Here is a 19,291-nt window from a genome sequence, read left to right on the forward strand (position 1 = left end):
CCGATAAAAAGATAAAAGGTAACAATCTTTTGTGCAAATTTTTTTCAGTTTATTTATTTATTTTGAAAGAGAGACACCACAAGTGGGGAAGGGCAGAGAGAGACAAAGAGAGAGACAAAGAGCTAGCAGGGGCGGGGGGGGGGGGGGCACAGAGAGATGGACCGAGAGAATCCCAAGCAGTCTCAGTGCTGTCAGTGCAGAGCCTGACACAGGGCTCGAACTCACAAACCGTGAGATCATGACCTGAGCCAAAATCAAGAGTCAGATGCTTAAAGGACTGAGCTACCCAGGTGCCTCTGTGCAAATAGTAATGTAAAGAATTCATTTGCCCCGTGAAGTTCCTCACCTGGAGGATAGGAACATCACTACCTAAACCCGATGTCATCTGAACGTTGGCACTGCATAGTGGTTGAGCATGTGGATTGCGGAGTCCTTGATAGGAGGGATGCCCGGGCCAGCTGGGACACAGACTACCTGTGAACCTGGTGAGTTATTTAAACCCTCCGAGCCTCAGTTTCCTCCTCTATAAAATGGATGTAAACATACCAGCACCTATCCCAAGGGTGGTTTCTGGTAAGCATTTAATGAGACAATTAATGCAAGGAGTTTAGGACCGCTCCTGCGGTGCACTAAGAAACAGCGGATAGGGGAGCCTGGGTGGCTCAGTCGGTTGAGCATCCGACTTCGGCCCCGGTCATGGTCTCATAGTTCGTGAGTTCAGGCCCCACGTCGGGCTCTGTGCTGACAGCTCGGAGCCTGGAGCCTGCTTCGGATTCTGTGTCTCCCTCTCTCTCTGCCTTTTCCTTGCTTGCTCTGTCTCCCTCTCTCTGCCTCTCTCTCTCTCTCTCAAAAAAAAAAAATAAACATTAAAAAAAAAAAACCAGTGGATAAAAATGATCATTAATAGAATGAATATCTGACCTGTGATCAGACTGCAAATGGCCACTGGTGGCTGTGATGGTGAAGTATCCATTTAGCAGAGAAGAACACCCCTAAAAGCCTTGCTCGCACTTGGCAGCAATGTCTAGAAAGCAAGGCCCATTTCCGTTTGTATGTCACAGGAGCAGGTCTCCTTTCGCCAAATGTCATGTTTTCTGTTTTATTTCTCTCATTTCCTTATACCAGAAAAATTTCATCTGCTCCCGATGTTCATTCCCTATTTAAACACAGCATTCAGTTTGTGAAGCCAGCAGCTGCCAATGCTGTCACTACCCAGGTCTGTGGTGCTGAAGGCCCAATCTGCACCGAGAAGTGACACAAACCCACTGCTGTTCCATCCAGAGAGCGTTGCGGTATGCAGGGCGGGTTAGGGGATCAAGCCCCCACTGAGGAACAAGCGACAGAAAACACAGAAGGCAAACAAAACAGAAATGTGTTTCACAGGCAAACACTCGGAGCCATTCAAAAGAAAATGAAGAGAAGAGGGCACGAAAATAGAAAATTGTAACGGGTTTGGGGTAGGACGCTTTTTAAATCAAAGATCGTGTTTTCCTTTCCTTGTTCTCTGGGAACAAGAACCCATCACTGAGATGAATTTATAACTGTTTTCATCATTTACATGAAGCACAACAAAGAGCTGGACTCCAGGCTGCCAGGCAGGCTGCACCCCAGGGGGCCGGAATGCATCATTAATTAAGGCGAGGCCGCAGAGATGGGTTATCTGGGCACTTCGGGCACCCCATACACATACTTCTCCAAGCCAGAGCAGGTGCACCTGGTAAAGTTTTCAAGGTGAACCTGACTTTCCTCAACACTCCTCACCCCCGACTTCCTTCTAGGCATTTCTAGCCTAGTTATACCCCCACGTTCCAGAGAAGGCACGATCTCCTTCAAATATCACGCCCGCTTCTCGAACATTATCTGCTGAAACAAATTTAGCATTACGCATTACATCACCACCTTGCTGCAGATTACGGGCCCAGACAACTATCTCCCACATGGGCCAAGGTGATCCGGGCAGCCTGGGGCACCAGTCTGTCCACATCGGAAGGGAGCAGAGCTTCTCGCTAAGCAGATGCTCTTGAGCCAGCCGATCTAGGAACTCTATTTTATTTCTTTTTTTTTTTCCCTTTAAACATGCAGATCGTAATATCAGACCTAGAAGTTTTCTGTGCTGCACAATTTATGCTAGCTCATTACCTCCTGCTACACTCCAAGGCTTTGTAACGGAAATTGGCTCTGATTTCTGAGATGGGCATTACATCATAGCCTTCTTTTAGCACATTATGTCATCCCTGCTGAGACGCATTATCTAGGGTTGGCTCAGCAGTAGTGATTTTTTTGTGGGCCGACTGCAGTGTTCGCAAAGAACTGCTGGGAACCACAGATTGAAATCTGAAACATTTATCTTCTAAAAAGCTGGAAAAGGGGAAAGATGTTCACATCAGACCCCATTTATTTTCCTTAACCCTCTCCTCTCCCAGCTTCTTTTAGATCACATGGCAACAAATGCCAGTGATCAACGTTGCAAAGCCTGTGCACAGACGATCAACTTGAGATAACCACTGCCTGAAATATCAGTCCCCATCAAGAGCAGATACACCTGACACTTGTCACAATTCTGTCTGAAGGCATTTCACAAATGCTTGGAAAAAATCACCTTGCACGCTCACACTGATAACATAGAGCACCCTGCCTAATTCTTAGGTTAAGAAAAGAATTTCTTCTCCTGATCTGTTTATAAATCTATATGAATGAAAACTACATGTACACACATGCTTATCCTCCTGAGCGTGTTGTGGCGACAAAGGCAAACTTCTAGAAGATTTGCATTAGAAATAATTTTTATGCAGAGAACTGAGCTGATATTATCTCTTCTCACTTCAACCATGAAATTAGAAGCCCATTTTGTATCTCTCCATCCTAGGCAGGATTAGAAACCATTGCAGAGGGAATAGACAGGTGCTTGCAGGATAAAGCCAAGATATTCCCAAACCCCAGAGAATCCCAACACCTCTCTTGTTACAAAAGCATAATTATGGGAGGAAAAAAGTCTCTAAATACTGAAAGGAAATGGGATACATTCAACCATGACTAAATTACAATTCCCTCCTTATACAGCAACTAATGAGATTCACTGGATGGGGACTAAGTGCTGGGGTAGGAGGTGTAAGAGAGGTTATGGTATCTCCTTCCCCCCACCCACCCCTGCTGCATTTTTTTCCACTGACTTTTTCAATTTTTTTTAACGTTATTTTTGAGAGACAGAGAGCAACAGAGCACAAGCTGGGGAGGGACAGAGAGAGAGGGAGACACAGAATCTGAAGCAGGCTCCAGGCTCCGAGCTGTCAGCATAGAGCCCGAGCAGGGCTCGAACTCACGAACCACGAGATCATGACCTGAGCCGAAGTCGGACGCTTAACCGACTGAGCTACCCAGGCGCCCCATCCACTGACTTTTTAAGAGTGAATATTTTTATGCTCTCAGTTGCATTTGTGGCTCTCAAATGGTAGCCACGTCCAAACAACTTTATAACTAACAGAGAGGCAAGCAAAGCTATCATTTGGCCCAAAGAGTCTTGCTCCAACTTCTACCCTTGATGATTTTTCATGTTCTTTGCTAGTGCCTTCTCCCCACTGCCAGGGGATCATAAAACAAGATGGTAGCCTTCACCCTTCATTCAGCCCAGAGGAAGGCCAGTGAGCAGTCTGAACATTTGAAAAGGGATCGGGACACCTGGCCCCGTGCTCATGGCAGAGAAACTTCCTGGGGGACGATCAGCTGGAAGCTCCACCTTTAGCACTTCCTCTTCTTTCATATTTCATGTCCATTGCTATTTGCCTCTTTCGTCCTAGAGGGGATGGGACAAGGATTGATGGGATGATCCCACAAAGGGCTCCGAGGCTTTCAGATGGATGGTGCTCTATAAAATAGTGCTATTTAACAGCTAAGGACATTTACAAGAATCCTCTTACCCTTCTCCTTTGCCTTGCATTGTCCTTTCATCTCCACTCCATCCCCCTAGCTCTAGGAATTTTATGGTCTGAAGGCCAAAATGCTTAAATCTTAATAACTACATGTGCCACTTGGAATACTGAAAGGAAACTATATATACTCTTTACCTGACTCATTCCAAGCTTTTACTGCAGCCAAAGTAACTCCTGCACCATTTAAACATTCCACCGAAAAAGCAAGTAGCCTTCAACCCATTAAGCTGATGTCATGCAAGTTGTAAAATATTAAATGACCAGAACTTCTATCCAATAAAGAAATTACCTGGCTCAATCACCCCCTTTCCCTTTGCAGGAGGCAAGAAGATGGGTTCACAAACGTAAAGGACATATGCCTGCCTCTAGATAGAGCTAGCTACCAGCTCTTGAAGACACACAAGGGGAGGGGGCTAAACATTACTACTCCCTCTTCCTCCAGTGCCCCAAGGTTGTGAACAATCCTGCAAAAAAAAAAAAAAAGGCTTTTAGGATGCTCAGAAGTCCTCAGTCCACTCCCCAACCAGGCTAATTATGGAAAGGAGCCATTGTGCTCTTGGCATTGTAACAGGACAGCCACTGGCAATGAGACGAGTTCTGCTACCTTCTTACAGGGAAGAGGAAACGTAGCTCCAACTCTAGTCGTTTCTAAAGGTAAGTGTATATTGGGGGAGATCAGATTTCACAGTAAGAAATCAACTATTCCCTAATGGATGTCCCAAAATAAAGATGAAGGGCACAGGTGGCCAAGGAAGAATGAGAGATCACACAAGGAACTCCCTGGCTCCTGACATTACAGTAAAGCCAGGCTTGGAGTGAGAAGGGAATTCTGCGCCAGGCTTCAGGTGCCTTTGCCGCTGCCTTGGCACCAGTCACTATACTTGGGAGGTTAGCAGAAGAGGAATAAAACAGTGTGGACCTTTTGGGCACTCTTGGACAAGGGCATGTGGACAGCTGGCATAGCCTCCCTTGTCCCCACCTGCCCAGAATCACTAGCAAGATCACCTAATGCATAGAAAAATCGACATTTATTTTATCATTGAAAGTTTTGATCCCGCTACCTATCAGCAATGCCAGGAGACCAGCTGTCCTGACCAGTTGCTCTCTGGGTGCCACCCCAGAGTTCCAGGAGCCATCCCCTGGGGGCTTATGGCATTTTCTAGGCTGCAGGGCCTTCCCTACTCCCCAGAGTAAGCCCTCATCAATGCACCTTCAGATCCGTCTTCTCAGAAACAGCAACAAAAACTTCTACAAACGTAAGCATGTATGAATATACTGACTACAAAAACATCAAGGATTACCATTTAGACCCATAAAGGTTATAGAGATTTACTTTATCCAGCTTTTGAAAAAAAAAAATCATACAGGTTCCTTTACAACTCACATCCAGACTGTGTCTGGTCAGGATCCTTCTTAACTTCCAGCATTCTTGTATTCCCTTCACCTCTACTAGTCCAGGCTAAGTCGCCTGCCTTTCCCTTAAGAAGGTTTTTCCTTCTCAGATGGTGAGTTTTTTCTCCACATTTCCTTCATGATCTGAGGTGTGTCTCTTGCTTACCCCTTAACAGAAGTCCTAGGTTCTCATTAATCCTGAACAAAAGAACTAGCAGGCTCCATTCGTTCATTCAGCACATACTTATAGAACAGGAGCAATTATTGTGCAAAGTGCTGTTAGGGATGAATCAGGCATGGCTTCAGTTTTTCAGGCACACGAGAGACCACAGACATGCTATATTAATAAATATGTGACAGAGGCTGCCAGCTCTTCAGCCACGTTCCTTCTCTTATTCCTGGCTACACAGCCAGATAAACTTCTCAACCTCCTCTACTATTAAGGGAGGCCATGTGCCTGGGTCCTAGTCAATATAAAGTGGATGGATATGATGTGTGCCACTTCCAGTGATGCACCTGTGAGATCCTACATGCTCTGTCCTCCTTCTGGCTCGTTGAAATGGCAGGAATACCAAAACTCAGAAGCCATGTGTTGGATGGCAGGGCCTCAGACAGTCTGAGTCCACCAATGCCCACTTAAAGGAAAGCTGCCTTTGTGGCCTATTCATGTTCATGTCTGGTACAACAGCAAAAAATAAACTCCTACTGTGCACATCCATCACCCGTTCAGGTCTATTGATAACAGCAGCCAGGCTGCTCTAATTAATGTAAATGTTGAAATGATCTATTGAAATGCAAAGATGCTCACAGAGTACACGACAGTAAGCTGAAACACTGTTATTAGAACTTGACGTTACTTTTCATAAGAACATGTACATAAATGTACATAGACACACATAGAGAAAGTTCTAGAAGTATGTATCTCAAGGTATAGGTGTTTATCTCTGAATGGCGGTAGTATAGGTGTGGGTTATCTATATTTCCTGGTGTGAAATGAAATGATTTTGTAATTAAAGGATAAAAGCTATGGTTAACATTGAAAAGGAAGGTATGTCTTGAGATGTAAATACAAAAGAATAGCATCTCAAAGTGGTTAAAGATTTCCTGAGGGAAATTAGGAAAGGTTTCTCAAACTAAGCATCTCTTAATGACCCCTCCAACACTGAAAATCTATAACTTAGCTACAGCCTGAGAAATAGAATAGTTCAATTATACAACACACCTGGTTCCCAGCCTTTACATATTAAGGCCTTGTCAATGGAGATCAATTCACCTAACAGGATGGAAGGCATAAATCTTTTACCTTTAGGAAGCGCAAAGAGACTAGTCTCGGCGATTGTTTGGGGTAGGGGGGTAAGGATAAGGAGAAAGGGAAGAATTACAAGGCTTAGAGAAGGAAAGAAGTAGCATACTGCCATTACACCATTTTGTACCTTTTGAAGATGTTGCTATATGTATTTATTACTTACTCCAAATTTTTAGAAAATATTTATGAATTTTGTGTTGCAAGTATTCACCGCCTACTCTTTCAAAAGTCTAAGTTCTATGGCCTTTTGTAAATATTAAGTCAGAGATTCCCTTTGAATTGGTTAAGAACAAAGACGCTAAGCAAGTAAACCAGGTCAAGGTTTCCCAGAATTCCTCAAAACCATAGATCCAACTGGTCACTGCAGCAAAGCTTCCCCTTTTTATGTGGGAAGCGCTTAAATATGTTCTTGCCATGCACTGGAGGAAAGGGGTGGTGAGTGAAGAGTCCCCTATGCTTTCACACTATCTTCAAAAGGGCCTGGAGAGGGGGGGAGAGGTAAAAGAGATAAAGGGGTTAAGCACACTTACCTTGAAGAGCACTGAATAATGATGTATAGAAAGGTTGAATCACTATATTGTACACCTGCAACGAATACAACGCTGTATGCTAATTATACTTAAATTTAAAAAATAAAAATAAAAATCTTTAAGGGCTCAGGGAAAGATTTGGGGGTATCATAAGAATCAGAAACTTTGTGGGGCACCTGCGTGGCTGAGTCAGTTAGGCCTCCGACTTCGGCTCAGGTCACGATCTCACAGTCTGTGGGTTCAAACCCTGCATCCGGCTCTGTGCTGACAGCTCAGCCTGGGGTCTGCTTCGGATTCTGTCTGTCTGTCTCTCTGTGTCTCTCTCTCAAAAATAAATAATACAACATTTAAAAAAAATTTAAAAATCAGAAACTTTGCAAAATGTGGTGAGCCAAAGCCCCAACCACTGTTTTGCCATGAAGACTTGGAGGGTGACACAAAAGAGGAGGGACAAGCCCACCAACTCTCTAGACTAGTAAAGAATATTGCAGTCTCAGATCCCTGCAACCAGACTCTGAAACAGAGATTTGTCAGTAGGTGGCTTGCTGAGTGGGGCTCTTTGATTGCCGGCAGGGAGGGAGGGAAAGAAGTAGAATTAGACACAAGGAGGAGTTGAGCTGTGATGGTCACAAGAAAGGTGTCAGTGGATCCCCATGGAGCCAGGATGACCCTTCTGATTTGTCCCAAGTTGAAGCTAAGCTTTTATGTGCCCTCAGGGCCTTGCACAAGCAGCTGTCTTCAGCCACTTTTCTGGGAAGGACTCAATGGTGAGACATCAGCAGACAATATGCCCAGTAGGTATGGGGTTCGGGGGCAAGTGCCTAGGATCAGGGGACACTCTACATCATCCACTAGACAGAGGTACTAGGATGTCAACTCTTCTATCAGTCTATATCCAGCTGCCAAGAGACAACAACAAAGTCTCTCTGAAATTCCTCAACTTCTTAAGCAAGCCCAGGGGCTCTAGAGGCCAAACCCCCTGGGCCATCTCCCCCATGGAACCTAGGCTCCAGCCACATGCAGCTACTCACCAGTCCCAGAAATTACCATCCCCTTTTGTGGCTCTAAGCCTTCGTACATACTGTTCCTTCTGCTATTCCTTCTTTCCTCTCTTATCTTCATAGAAAATCCCTACTTATTCTCTAATCCTCAGGGTAATTTCCCCTGGGAAACTTCCCTGGCTCCCATATTCCCAGCAACTCATACTCTCTCACCCCATGTGACCACCATGTTGTAGGCACCTACACTACTACCCACACCAGCCCCTGTGAGTATACCAGTTCTGCATGTGTGTTCCCACTCTACTAGACGCTTCCTAAAAACAGAGCCATGTCTTCTTCCATCCTCACATGCCTGATGCATAGGAAGTATTGGATTAAATGTCTGTTGAATGAATAAATAATTCAATGTGGAGAAATGGTGCTGGCAGCACTAGCCCTGTCAAGGAAAAACAGACAAATTCTGATAAACTGGTGGGACAGGAGACAGGAACTAAGGACATGGAGAGAGGCAAGGTGTTTGCCACCAGCCATGTGCCAGAAACATTTGGCTTTTATGTCATCTTTGTTTCTTGATATTGATTGTCCACCTTCAGCATCACAGAAGAGAGACAACATTGGGGGTTCTTACGTTAACAGCAAAATTGCTCCTAGGGTATAATAACCAGAAACTCTCGTAAGGACAACTTTTAGGAAGGAGTGTGGGCCTGCACAGATCCCCGGGTGAGACTGTTCACTAAATGAGATGGTGGTCCCGAGGAAGTATCCTCTCTGCATTCTCTCCTGGAAAATCTCAGCCAAGGGCAAGAGGAGCTGCCGCAAGCGAACAACATATTTAACTTTTCTCCTCATGCTGATCAATGAAGATGTTCATGAAGGAATGGCCGTGGGACTGCATGAGCCAATAGTCTTTAGACCAAAGAGGAACAAGGGCCCAGGTAACAGCAGGAAAAGGGGGCATTGTGTGACCCTGGAGCCCCCTTCTAAGGGGAAAGTGGAATGCAGGCTCTCACCTTTCTTTGCCTCTCATCCCCATCCACATCTCTATCCTCAAGAGGAATGGGACTAGCCTAAACTACAATGAGAAGTGAGCATGTCTCAGTCATATCTTGAGATATGGTCAAGCAAGTAACCATTTTTTTCCCAGAATCCCCATGCAAGCGTAATACACTGAGTAATGAGACAAAATGACCTAAGGTCATTGTCAACAGGCATCAAAACAAGTTTGGCTTCAATCAAAATGAATTTTAGGTCCATCTTTCTTTATCCTCAAGTCTTAATGCCTCATTACACAACCAGAGATCTGCCATTTTAGGGAGAAAAAAATATTCTGTTTCCTCAGGAAATGCCAAGGGGCTACAAGTTTTAATCTGCTCCAGCTGGAGTGGAGGCTGGGGGCTTATTTAAGCTCAGAAAGTATACCTTCTTGCATTTCCTCCTGCTGACAAACTAAAGATCCTCCTTGACCAAGGTTTAGGTAGCTGCTCCCAGTATCCAAAGAAAGATTGCCCAGCCAAGCAACTGCTCCACCCACCTGAAAGCCTGCTTAGGATGCCATTTGAATGTAGGAGTCAATCTCTAAATATAACCCTGAAAGCAGCCTCCGCCATCATCCCTGCACTTGTAGCCTCTCTCTTCCAAAATAGTAAAATGGCATGGGCGGGCCTTCTGCCTTCCCCCCCTCCCCAGGGGGCAGCCTGGGGTAATGAGACACAAGAGAGCAATCCTCTGCTGTCGCTCCCTCAACACTTGCTTGGGAGGAGGGGTGCACAGAGTAGTTTTCCACCCGGGAGTTGCTACCAAGCCCCAACCTCCCAATTCCCCACTGGGTCCCTCTCAAAGCATCTGGTCCCTAGTGTGAGTCAGTTATCCCAGGGCATTGATTAGCCTCAGCAAAACCCTCAGGAGTGTGTCTTTCCCACCACCTTGACCCAGGGCTCCTGCTGTAAAATTCAGAATCACAACATATCCTGTTCCTAACTGATCATCCTTATATCACCAGATGTTATTCCAATAACCAACCAATATCTGCTTATTGTTGGTCTCTCTCACTAAGCCTGAGGTCTTTGACACCAGTGCTGTGTCTTCCCATCCATGGACCTTCAGCACCCACCACGGTTCCAGGCACATAGCAGATGCCCAATAAATGCTGGAGGGTTGGAGAGAGGGATGAAGGGAGAAATAGAGGTGGAAGGGAGGGAGAAATGGAGGAAAGAGGGAGGAAAAGTTGGGTGGGTGGGTGGGTGGATGGATGGATGGATGGATGGATGGGCGATGGATGGATGGATGAGGAATTGCCTTGGTGTTGCACTTGGTAGACAGAGGGACACATGATAGGAAGTACAGATTGAGGAGTGTGGCTATAGCTGTGCCCTGATACTCAGAACATGATCCTGGAACCCTCACAGAACTCTAGGAGGTCCAAGTCAGAGAATGACAGTGCCATGGCTCCTGCCCAAAACTAAATCCACTTGGGGCCTCTCCAAAACAGGTGCAGGAGGGAATTGTGTTAAGATCACCTGTAGAACACAGTGACCCTCACTGACACAACCCAAGGCAGGCTTCCCAATTCTCTGCATGCTGCTTCCCTCTGTGAGAAGAGAGGCATAGAGGTGTAGTCTCTCCCAGGCCCCCAGCCTGGTGAGGAAAGCTGGGCAGGGGCCACGCTGACTGTTCATCCCAGACGTGGCTGAGGAGGGTCTGGAGCCTGAGGTAGCCTGTTCATCTACCCTGGACAGCAATGTTTTCATGTGTGCAGTTGGGCTGTTCTTCCCCTGGACAAAGCCTGAAAGCCTATAAAACTCTGAATAGAAGGTCGTTGGTTTTATGGAAATGCTATTTCACTGGCTCTGCTTTATTTCCAGCCAGGCAGAGCCTTGTTATCAAGGCTGTTAGAGACAGCTGAGCTCCTGAGGCAGTGGGACTCGGGCAAGTGTCTTCTGACCAGGAATGGAGAGGCACCAGTGCTGGAATAACTAAGGGGCAGGGGATAAAATTAAGCATAGGAAAAGGCAGGCTAGAGTAAGATTGTATTACCTCATGGCCAGAGTTCTGCTTCCGTTAAGACCCAGCTTTGGAGAAGAAAGGAGCCATCATTACCCTTCACCTGCCTGAGACCACCCGTGCCAGCGAAGCTTCTGGGGATGCAGGAACCCTACTGGCCCTGCCTTCTAGTAGTGAGCACCTCCCTTCTGTGGTGTTTCAACCTGGCTTCTGCTTCATGAAATGGACAATTAAGAACCAGTTAGGAACAAAAGAAGCTGCCCATTATGAGGACTAAACCTGAGGCTTCCTGGCTATACCAACTACCCATTTAGCTTTACTGACTAATTTCAATTAAACCAAAGCTAGAGGTTTTGGTCGTTTTGTGTCCTAGTGTTCTAATTGAGAATGACATACAGGATTTCTATCATATTATAGAAATCTGTCTAACAAGACTTATTATGGTGATCATTGCACAATATATCCAAATATTGAATCATTATTTTGTAAACCTGAAACTAATCTAACATTGTATGTCAATTATACCTCAGTTAGAAAGAAAGAAAGAAAGAAAGAAAGAAAGAAAGAAAGAAAGAAAGAAAGAAAGAAAGGAAGGAAGGAGAGAGAGACAAACCCATCATTCTGGTTATACTATAGATGGAAACTGTTTCCACAACAGTTGAGGTAAAGCAGACAGGGAGTTAACTTCTTTGGAGCAAACCCTACATACCCACCATAAGATACTTCATTTTACTTAATTTCACTTGATCTTAACAACCCCTTGAGATAAGTATTACCATCTTCCTTTTATGAGGAAAACAAAGTTCAGAGAAGTTGCCTTACATGCTTGCAACAAACAAGTGGAGAATCCATCCATGTCCCTTCTTCTCCAGCTATGGTTGTCAGCCCTGGCGGCCCAGGAAACTTTTAAAGACTGTGGGGGACCAAGTCCCATCCCCAGAGAGTCTGACTTAACGGATCAGGAGCGGGTCCCAGATTTTTTTGGCAAAAGGATCAGTGGCTACCTCATGTTGAGGGCATACAGATCCTGAAGAAAAAAAAAAATGCCTTACAGTGTCCATTTCATCTTAGCACAACGGTAGGAAGTCACCTACCATGTGACTCCAGCTCAGCCATGAAAGTGATTCCAGTAAGTCTTAGGTAGGGTGGAAAATCAGGCTGACAGCTGAACACTTTTGTAGCTCATAAATGCTTTTAGCCTATCTACAAAGTTGTACCGCGTCTCCTAGGTAACTGGGACAATTTTCATTAAAGTGGGAAATATTGAGCAAGATGGCTGACAACACTTGCACTGAGATGTTCCTATCCCATAGCTGGTAACTAATTTGCGATGGGACTGGACGTGACTTCAGCTCTGTGATTCAGGGTGCTCCCCCAGTCACAGAGGTAGGAGGAAGGGAAGACAACACTGTGTTGTCTTGCATGAAAACTTGGGAGACCTGAACAGATTATTCCATGTTTATGAAGTGCTTTGGGCTCCTCGAGTAATCACAGAGTGTCAGGGCCTGGTGTGACCAGTATTTGCACAAGTCCAAGATTAATTGCTCCTCTCAGCCCTGAGTTATGCTCTGTGCCCAGGGACGCACGCGTCCATGTGCCCTCACAGATCACAAAGCCTGGGCTGCAGCTCTCCCTGTGAAGAGGCAAGAAGGCGCCATCCTATCAGAAATTTTGCTCCTCATAACTGATACCTTTGAGCTGGAATTCATCTGCTGCTAGTTCCTTGGCGCTTGTTTAGCACAGGCCAAGGAGCCAGATCAACAAACACGGCTGTAGTCAGTACAAGCTGTTCTTGCTCAGCAGATTCCTTTTATGAAATACAGATAATACTCAAATAATCAGGCAATTGAGACCCCAGGTTAACAGGTAGGAAGGGTCTCCACTTTATAACCGCAACCTTTGCACCCCAATAATTGATTTCGCACAAAACCAGTTACTTTTCATAAGTAACTTTTTCATGCTACTTCCTGAGCAAAGAACGTAATAAAAATCGGCTTCTCAGGGCACCTGCGTGGCTCAGTTGGTTAAGCATCCAACTTTAAGCTCAGGTTATGATCTCATGGTCTGTGAGTTTGATCCCCACGTCGAGGTCTGTGCTGACAGCTCAGAGCCTGGAGCCTGCTTCAGATTCTGTGTCTCCCTCTCTCTCTGCCCGTCCCCTGCTCGCACTCTGTCTCTCGGTCTCAAAAATAAAATAAAAACATTTAAAAAAATCAGCTTCTTACAATCAAGGGAGCCTGACCCTTAGTGCAGAATGCTGTTTGGCTAGGAAGCCATTATTGAGTACATTTGCCTTTAAAAGTATATAATTTTAAGTTCAAATTCAGATGCTTTATGTATTTGTTCTTGTTTCAGGTATAAAGCTTTAAGATGTTACAGTGACAAGGGGCAGCTTAGAGATCTAGTCCATATCTCTCATTTTAAGAGGACACTAAAATCCAAAACCATGAAGTGACCAGCCCGAGGTCAGCCAGAATGCCCTGACTGTGCCCTCTCTTCTCTTTATCTCATGAGAGAGAGAGAAAGAGAGAGAGAGAAAGAGAGAGAGATAAAGCTCACCCAGGCTCCCGAGTTTAAATGCCACTGCATGTTACTAACTCTCAGCCCGGACCTCCCCCATCCTATCCCCCGCCCCATACTTTCTCCACCTCAACCTACTGCACTGCCATTCCAGAGTTCTTTGGGCCCCAAACCTGGCCATGATCCTTTAGTGCTCCGTTTCTCATATAACCCATATCTGAGTCACCATTAGTCCTAAATGGAGGTGCTAGCTCTTTTTCCAAAAATAAAGCACTAATCCAACTCTTTTCCATAATGTCCATGACTACGACCCTAGCTGACGCTACACTCAACTCCTGCCTCTTTTAATAGCTCTGAACTGCCCTCCCTAGTTATACTTTTTCCCTTTCCAGTAGATATACTACATAGTAATCAGAATAACCTTTCTAACGTATTAACTCATCATCTCATACCCCTTTCTACTTAAAATGAAGCCTAAACTGCTCCCATGCTTTCATGGCCCTATTCAGTCTAACCCTGCTAATCCACCCCACTCTCTTCTCCCTCCACTTCTTTTTCACTCCATTCAGTCACATTGGCCATCTTTTTCCTTTTTTAAAGTTTGATTCATTGTGAGAGGGAGAGATTGAGAGTGCGCAAATCCCGAGCAGGCTCCACACTGTCAGCACAGAGCTCAGTGTGGCACTCCAACCCACAAACCATGAGATCATGACCTGAGCCCAAACCAAGAGTCAGATGCCTAACTGACTGAGCCACCCAGGCACCCCTGGCCATCTTTGTTCCTTGAACACACTGTTTCATTCCTGGCTCTGTCTCTGCACTATAGTTCCTTCTGCTCAAATTGCTCTTCCCACAGATCTTTACATGGCTACCACTTTCTCATCCCTTAGGACTCAGTTCAGAAAGCCAATCACTGGCTAGAGCAACCCCACTGTCACTCTCCTTGACACCCCCCTGTTCTTCACAGCACTTATCCGTGGCTCAATTTCACTCCTTTGTTACATGCTTATTGCCTAACATCCTTACAGAATATAAACACGTAGAGAGCAGATTTTCTTGATCACCACCATATCTCCCTCTCCTGAAAAATGCCAGACTCAAAACACGCAGTCAATAAATACCCATTGACTGACACTAAGAATAACAATAGAGCCATACGTCCAATCTATGCTTTTCCCATTCCAGTGGTCCTTCAATCTTGCCCTTTGGTTTATTAGAAACAGAAATCAGCTCAAGCCAGTGCAAGTAAGGGGATCTTTGTGAGGACACATATGGAGTGACAAAGTACCATGTCTCTGAAATCCAAAAACATAAGCCATGGCAGGGCCTTAGCCTCAAAGAGACCAAAGTTGAAGGAGAGCTCTGAATTCAGTGTGGCCCTGAAGAGCTCCCTTTAGGAGGTCTCCCTTTTGGTCCACCATTAAAACTATTAAAATACACTCTATCTGCTTCTTCCTCTCTTCTTCCAACTGGTATTTATATTCATTCCTTCATCAAGTATTTATTGAGAGCCAACATGTGCTCAGCCATGCTAACTCTGCTTGCGTATCATTTCTGCTTCTCCTTTATTCCATCTATACATGGCTTTAATTGCCACATCCCCATCAGTCTTTCTCATGAGTTTTTGGCTTCTGTTCCTTCTGTTAGCTGAACAATTCTTCCTAGGTTTTATCTGATATTTCCAAGATAAAATCTAACTGGACCGGTCCATCTTTTAGAGCTGGCTCAGACATTATAGATCACTAAACAGTTTAAGAATTGGCAGCCTTTGGAGCAGGGGCCCAATTCTAGTCCAATCAGCTGTACTCATGCGTGTTGCTCAGCAAGGGCTGTGGGTGTGGCAGCTTCTGTGGAAGGAAAAGATGACAGGGCAGACGTGATCATAGGTCTAGGATAAACTTTAATCTAGTAAGGGTCCATTTAGGCAGTAGGAAGAGACACATCTGGGCATTTCAGTTAGGGTATTACCACACGCCGTTTGCCTAAGTTAATGGGCAATTTGATGTCATCGGAGGTTTCAGAGCAGAAGAGTGATGTGATCGCAGCTTTGCTTTGGTAAAATTAATTTTTCAGAAACGTATGGGATAGATTGTAAAAGGAAAGAACTGATGTGAGAAGAAAACTGAGGACCAGCTGCAATACATGAAAAAGCACGAAGTCATGAGAATCTGAATTAGTGCATGAACAGCATAAAGGGCGGTAGTACAGAGGAAGAGACACTAAGCGGCAGGCGTTGGAATGTGCGTGGCCCCAGTTCCACAAGATTTGAGTGCCTACAATATACAAGGTCCCTTACTGGGCCCTACTATGTGTCAAGCACTGTGCTAAAGGTGTCACGGACATCACCACATTTAAGCCTTGGAAAAAACTATAATGAGATACATACAGTTTTGTATGCATTCTACAGATGAGGAAGCTTCAGGCCAAAGAACTAAGTAACTTTCTCAAGGTCGCATGACCAAAAAGAGGCCAAGGAAAGGAAACTCGTGGGAAGATGGAAGAATCCTCGGGGCCATTGGAAGAGGCCAACAGTATACCCACAAAACAGCCTGAGACTGGAGAAGAAGAGAAGGTCAGATGGGAGAAGATGGCAGGAAAGCTTCCGTTTCCAACTGGGATGAGGGATGGGATCATAACATGGCTTGGAGGATATAACTAGGCTTGACTCTTGGCCTTGAAGCCTGACCCCAGCTTGAGCAAATGCCTTCTCCCTCTCTTAGATTCAATATCTCCTATAAAATAGGGACAATAATATCATGGCCTCTCAGGACTGGGTAGGGATTAGTGACAATGTATCCAAAGTAGCCCATACAAAGCAGGGTCTCAATAAAAGGCATCCCTGCTGGAGGTACAATCCCTTTACTATTACTGATAACACTAGTCAGGGACAACAGGGAAACATCAGAAGAGACTGACTAATCAGAATTCTGTCCCCATGTTTTGGCTTCAGTATTCTATGATGATGTGGACCACTAGGCACTGGCCTGCTCATTTCTTAGAAGTTTATGTAGACAGCCAGCTGATAAGACAGGCCTAACTTCCAATGTCAAATAATTTCATCATTCGAGTTAAACTGTCTGGACAGGCAGGGAGAAGTTAACTCTGTCTTCTGCACACTGCACACCCCAGAGCTACATGTCTAGAGCTGAAAGCACTACCAGCAAAGTGAAGCATGCTCTAGAGGGGAATACAGTTGCCAAAAAGGAACTCTCATGAGTAGCAGGTGGTAAAAACTCCAGGAAGTTAGTGAGAACATTTCGGAGCCCAGAATCCAGGCTTTAAATATTAATTTGCCTTCAGTAAGAAAGAGCTAGATTTTACCCTGAAAAGTACTTCAGCTCCTACTTGTTATTTTTAAGCAATAATGTTTTTTTAAAGAGCCCGGCTCTGCTCCCCGCAAGGGAGAAGACTGGCTTGAGCAAACCACAGTGATCTTTGTCTCTTCCAAGTGGAGCAGCAGAGAAGCAGTCAGCTATTATCCCACCTGTGCCTTCCCCGGGCCACCAAGCTGAAGCCTGCTTAGGAATGGAATCAACCCTGATCCAAGATCAAACTCCCTCTACCGTGTAAGATGGAGAAGTCCTATTAGCCAAATCACTGGGCAGAGTTTCAAGAAGCAACAATCTATTTCTGATTCCTTTTTATACTGAAAACATACAAAATATAAAAGCTACCTAACCACCAAGCCACCAAAAATGGATGTGTTATTGCCATCTGATACCATCCTACTCTGCATGCACAATGCCAGAAAGGAGGCAAAAAAAAAAAAAAAAAAAATGGTGCCCGAATCCTGGATCTTTTCTCCCTCACTTTCAGAGAAGAAACCATCTGACTGAGAATGATTACCTTTTAAACTAGGCATTAGTTTCATTCTAATCAAGGCTTGGGAAGAGGATCAGGCAGAAAGTCGTCTTGGAAAAGGAGTCTAAAAGGAAGAACTTGGCAGAATTTCAACAAACATAGGCGTTAAAAAAAAAAAATCTAACAACATGAATCTGTTCACTAGCCAGAAAGAAAATGTATTGTATATTTAAGGCAGAGGAGCAATGTTGCATAACTTGGTGGGGGGCTGGGGGGAGGGAGTGCCATTCACTTCACCGTCTATATGAATGGTGCCCCCTGGAGTTGTGCAATGCACAACTGGTGAAACCAAACTTAGACAACTTTGATTCAGGGTACCCAAGTCAGAAAGTGTATGTAATAAGTGTAGCACCTTTAGGCTATGGAAAAATCTAAGTTGTTGTGGATTATTCTGTAGAAAATTCTTAATACACACAGTAAAACCCAAACTTCCTAAAGACTCATACCCTAAATTATAACCGGGGGGACCATGGAGGTCAGATGGACCATCCCCTCATTTTGCAGACGAGAAAACTGAATGCCAGAGACATAATGTGTCTTGCCCCCAAGGTCAACAGGCCTATGCTAAGAAGGTGAAACAGACTTTCTGTGTTTCCCACAAATGGCCAAAATAGGCCACATTGCTGTAAATGATATTCAGCCCACCCAGACCCCAAATTGAGCCTTATTCATCATTAAACATTTACCAAGCACCTACTAAATGCTAAAGCTGAAGAACCCAAGAAGAGTCTTTCCCAAGGTCACAGCACATGAGGCAACAATAGGCCAGAGCTTCACATCCATCACACAGAACTTTGGTCCAGGAAATGAGGATTTTACTAGAAACATTTCCAGGCACGAAGGTAGCATACTCTTTTTTGAGCCATGAATGGTTATAGTCTATTGAACAAATCCTTATTTAGGCTGTGTTATGTCCCCATTGGAGCTGACTGACTTCTTTGAAGTTCTTTGGTTTTTTGGTTAAATATTTATTCATTAATATATTTAAAAGCCATATTATTTACACAATAGATTTGGAACCATTCTGGACTATTTAGTAATTATTACCTACTTAAAATCAGGCTACCCAAAGCAAGAACATCAATGGCCATTTACAGGGAGAATGGAAAATTTACAGGTTGCTGAAGTCGGCCTTTAATTTAAATTTTATTTTTAACACAGTCATTCTACTCTTTCTAATGGGAATTATATGTGTGTCTGAATGTGTGTGGTGAGAGTGAGGTGGGAGGAGAGACGAGTCCTTTTACCAAAAACCAATGCAATTTTACTGCTTTATGGACAAGCTCCTGCCAAATTTCTTATTGAAATCAAAGACACCTTTGAGTTAGTTATACAAGAGCAGGCAGAAAGCACCTGCAATCACGTCTGTTTCTCATTTTGTACTCATGTAACTCAGATGCCCTGTGGATTAAGTGAAATCTGCTCCTAAGTTGAAACCATGTATACCACGTGTCAGCTCAGTTTGAATTTGGAAACAGGAGCTCAGAAGGTGCCACTCAAACATGTGGCTCTGGTTTTCCCCAAATATAACACGAGCAAGGGAGTCATGGTATGGGGCCTGCGTCTCCAGCTTTACTGTAAGTAGGAGATACAACATAGGACCATGTTTCCATTTAGTGGCGCTCCACCTACCCCCCCCCCACCCCATATCAGTTCCTATTTAAACTTTGACAAGGAAAGGTCATGGCAACGAACAAGAAGCGCTATAAATGTACACGCTGACAGTTCATGACCTGTGCATGAATTTACAACCGT

The 19,291-nt window shown here is 44.6% G+C and overlaps 1 long non-coding RNA gene across 1 annotated transcript in view; it reads right to left on the bottom strand.

Annotated features, from left to right (window-relative positions):
* LOC113594125 (uncharacterized) overlaps nt 1–19,291 on the bottom strand; it is a 498,940-nt gene that overhangs the window by 200,669 nt on the left and 278,980 nt on the right. The window lies entirely within an intron of this gene.

This window comes from Acinonyx jubatus, chromosome A1 (genome assembly GCF_027475565.1).
Source record: "Acinonyx jubatus isolate Ajub_Pintada_27869175 chromosome A1, VMU_Ajub_asm_v1.0, whole genome shotgun sequence".
Classification (NCBI taxonomy): domain Eukaryota; kingdom Metazoa; phylum Chordata; class Mammalia; order Carnivora; family Felidae; genus Acinonyx; species Acinonyx jubatus.